Genomic DNA, 4,367 nt, shown 5'->3' on the forward strand with positions numbered 1-4,367 from the left:
GGTCCCTGGTGGGCGATTCCGCAGCCGGGGCGTGAGGAGGATCCTGCCTGGCCCCGCTCCCAGTAAATCACAGTTCAGAGACAGCTGAACTCCATTTTGGGATTATTAACCCCAGCCCTGCTCGTTTGTTTGGCCTGTCTGAGGCTAAATATAGTGATGGGCGCAGGGGGGATTGTGCAGCTGCTAAACGCAGCCCACCTCCCCCCCTCAAAAAAACCCACCAAAATTATTGGGAAAAAAAACCCACAAATCCAGCAAAACAGGAAGAATACGGCTGGGAAATGAGAAGCAGCTGCGAAGAGGAGGGATGAGATGTCCTACAGGGAGGCCTTGACTTCCAAACTTGCAGGCAAAGGCAGGAGGAATTTCCCAGCCCCTGCCTGGCCCTGGGGAAGGCGGATCTGGCCAGGGTAGGGAGGGGGAACGGGACCATTTCCAAGTCCCCTCCAACCCAAACCACTCCGTGGATTGTTCCACTCTCCTGGAGGAGATGCCTGGAGGGCATCATCTGGCCAGGTAAACCCTCGTGTTTACCTGCAAAACCCCCTCTCCACGCAGGTGCGCTCTGTGGAGGGGGGACGTTCCTGGGGTCACCCACCCGCTCCGCTCGCTCTTCCCCGCTTTGCTCTCGTGGTTTCCTGTTTGCCCCGGGGAGTTTGGGGTGAGAACAGCCCTGGCTGGGTCTGTTTTGATGCTGCACGGCGAGGGAGAGGGGGGGGTGGCTTCACCCAGGCTGTGGTTTTGGCAGCTGCTGGCACCACCAGGTTCCCCCCTCTGCAGGTGCTGAGCTGGAGAGGAGGAGGAGGAGGAGGAGGAGAGGGGGGAGCTCAGATCTCACATCAAGGTGCTCATCTGCAGGGGAAGGAGCTCCCAACCGAAGTGCTGCCTGCCTGTGGCCGGCCCAGCCCTCCCTGAGCCCCAAACCCTGCTCTGGGGATGCACCTGCTGCTGCTGCTGAACTGCCAGACCCTGGTTCTGCTCCTCGGCTGGGGAGGGGGGAATGGGAGACCCCCCAGGCATGTCCCAGGCTCCCCACACTCCCCACTCCTCCAGGATGGCAGGATCTGCCAGTGGGTCCTGCTGAAAGGGCACTGCAGTGGAGGAATCCCGGGATTGATGGGGCTGGGAAAGCCCCCCCAGGATCACCGAGCCCACCCCGTGCCCCATCCCTGCCCTGTCCCCGTGCCCAGAGCACTGAGAGCCACGGCCAGGCCTTCCTGGGACACCTCCAGGGGTGGGTGGGGGGACTCCACCACCTCCCTGGGCAGCCCCTGAGCACCCTTTCCACGAGGAAATTCTTCCTCAGAGCCCTCAGCTCAGCCCAGGCAAAGCTCACCAAGGCTGTTCCTCCTGCCCAACCCCTCCCCGTGTCCTGCAGAGAGGATTTTCCTGCAGAGAAAGGAGGGCTGGGACAGTGGCACAGCCCTGGGGCACCTCTGGCTCCGGGCAAATTCATCTGAAACCCAGAACACCTTTTCCAGGAGGGATTTAACCCCTTCTTTGGATGCTCCATCTCATCCCACTCGGAGGCAGGAGAGGGGAAAACGTGGGCAGAGAGTCTGGTTCCCTGTGCAAACCCCCCAGTTCAGGAGGAGAAGTTGGATTTGCCGAGGCCAGGGGTAGCAAAGAGCTTGGACAGGAATCTGCACTAAACCTTTGACACACAAGACATTTCCCTTTCAGGCCAAGGCAAACAAAGGAAGGAAGTGTCTGGGACTTTTAAAGCGACCTAGTGGAGACAGGTAAGGGCAGATAAGGGCTGAAGGAAGAGTGGGTTGGGCAGGGGAAGTATCTAGTTTTGCAGATTTGGTGGAGTCCTCAGGGCTCTGCGAGCCAGGGGAGGTGAAGCTGCCCCGGGAAGGGCCGTTTGCAGAGGGAGAAACGGGCTCCAAAGTGCTGAGGGAGGGCTTTCTGCTCATCCCCCGCCTTTTTTTTCCACGCACTTTGCAGAGTCCTCCGTGCCCGAGGCTGGCAGGACCTCCCTGCTCACCCACTGATCAGCACCAGGCTCTGGGAATCCTCCTGCCAAGCCCTGCTGGGCTCGGGTGCTCGGGCATTCCGGACCGTTCCTGGCAGATCCCACCATCCCTCAGCTTTCCTTTGGGGTGGAAGAGCCTTTTTGCCCCTTCCCAGCGCTCAGATCCCTCAAAAAACGAGCAGCTGGAGCTGCTCCTGCCCTGCAGAAGGGAGAAAACCCCTGTGTGATGGAGGGATTGAGGAAAATCACATCATTGCAAAAAAAAAAAAAAAATTAAAGCACTTCATTCCAGCACTGGGAATGGGACCAGCAAGGAGTTTTTAGTGGGATATCACTTGGGATGACAGCACATCCTGCACCAGCTCAGCTGCTGAGGGACCCCGGGCATCCCCCCCCCTCAAGCCTTTCCCAAAATAACATCCCTGATTCCTCAATCCAAAAAGGATTGCTGGATTTAAAAAGACCTTAAAGATTTTAAAGATTTAAAATGCCAATGCCAGGGTTAGCCCGGCCTGGGCGGGGTTCATTTTCCCCTCAGGGTTTCTGTTCCTCCTCGGAGTTACCTGAGTGGTGACCCCACAGGTCCCCTGCCCCAACATCCCACCTGGATCGTTTTGCCCTTCGACCCCAGCTCTTCCCACCCTCCCCAAAGTTGCTCCAGTTTCCTTTTTTAACCCTTTTTTCTCCCTCAGCAGGACTCAGTCAGGGCACAGTGGAGGGGGGAGGCCCTGGGGGACCCACAGGAGGGGTGGAAGGTGATCAGCGACTCACAGATCACCCCCCCTTGGCAACCTGGGCTTGTCTTTTTGGGGTGTTTTGGGGGCTGTTCGATGAAACCCACCCAGGGACCGGTTCCCCAAGCCCTCCTCGTGCTCCTGGCCGGGGTTGTGCTGCTCTCCCTGCCCCAAATCAGCACCCTGTGGGTGCTCTGGAGCTTCCCAGCCCTGCTGAGCAGCAAAAGGCTCGGGGGTTTTATCGTCCCATCAGAGCAGTTGGGAGACAGTTGAGTGTCTCTCTGGGCGCTGATAGGAGGGGAAGGCTTTGCTCTGGCAGATAAGGGGCCAGGGGGAGGCCGTTGGGTATCAGGGGGTCTCCCAGACACACCCTGAGCACGTGTGGGGTGCTGGGGCCTCACGTAGGCACGGGGGGCAGTTAACTGAACCCTCGCTATCATCCACCTCCCTCTCCCTGGGATTGCTTCTCCTGCTGATCAAGCCCTTGCAGGGACCTCCTTGGCTCGCCAGGCTGTAAACAGACAGTCAGATGCTCGTGGGGTTTTGGTTTTTTTTTTTTGGAGGTGGATTCAAGCACTTTCAGGAAGGTGTTTCAGCCTAAGGTGTTTTTTTTTTTTTTTTTTAGAGCTTCACGAGCATCCCCTGGGAGGTTTGGGGGAACCAGGAGCATCTGGAGCGCAGCTCTTCCCTGCCAGCTCCAGGCAGAGCTCCCCGAGTCAGCCCAGGGCAGAAATCCCACCTTGGGTTGGTTCAGGGTCTCCCCACGCTCAGGAATCAGCAAGACAGACCACCTTTACCCAGGGGAGTCAGTGGGTCCAGTTCCCAGGAGGAATCAGGGAGCGTTTGATAACAGGGAGGGCGAATATTTGGGGTGAGGCAGGGGCTGCTTTTGCGCAGCGTGGGGTTCGCAGTTTCGGCGTCTGTTGTATAAAAACACTTTTCATTTTAAACTCCCTTTTCATTGTAAACTCCCCCGGGTTTCCTGGGCCCCTCTCAGCTCCATTCAGAGGGGGATGAATGCCCTCCCCGGGCACCTCCTGCTCTCTCGAGTCCTGCCCCGTTTCCCCTCCCTGTTTACACCCCCTTCTCCAAATACAGATTTTTTTATTATTATTATTATTATTATTTCATCCCAATCGAGGGGGCGGGGACTGGGGAACACAGTTAAAAAAAAAAAAACATTAAAAAAATCCAGAAATCTAAAAAGCGGCTCAAAAGCATCGCGGGCCGGGGAGGGAAGGGCAGTGTCATCCGCGGGGATCCTCTGCCCTCTGCTGGAACCCGGCCCTGCAGCAGCATCAATCAGCCCCCTTTTCCCGGGAATTTATCCCTACAGACCATGTCGAGCCTCCATTCCATGGATTATCACCAGATCATCCCAGTGGAAGATGGGAACAAGGCTCAGCTTCCCCGTCCTGCCCAGTGAGAGAGTCCAAAGGGGAGCGGATTCATCTCCAAAACCTGGAGGGGTTAAAGACCCAACCTGGTCCGAGCCCTTCCCGTTCCTCATCGGGGACTTTACAACTCACAAGTGTTTTTTTCCCAGCTCTGGGCCAACAGAGCAGGATTTCCTTTCGATCAGCTCGGCATTCGATCAGCTTCATTTGATGTTTTGAAGTCAAGGACTGTTTCCAAGCCATCAACAAAATATTTGT

Source organism: Empidonax traillii, unplaced genomic scaffold, assembly GCF_003031625.1.
Source record: "Empidonax traillii isolate 1590-97213 ecotype Southwest subspecies unplaced genomic scaffold, ASM303162v1 scaffold1401:size261456, whole genome shotgun sequence".
Lineage (NCBI taxonomy): Eukaryota > Metazoa > Chordata > Aves > Passeriformes > Tyrannidae > Empidonax > Empidonax traillii.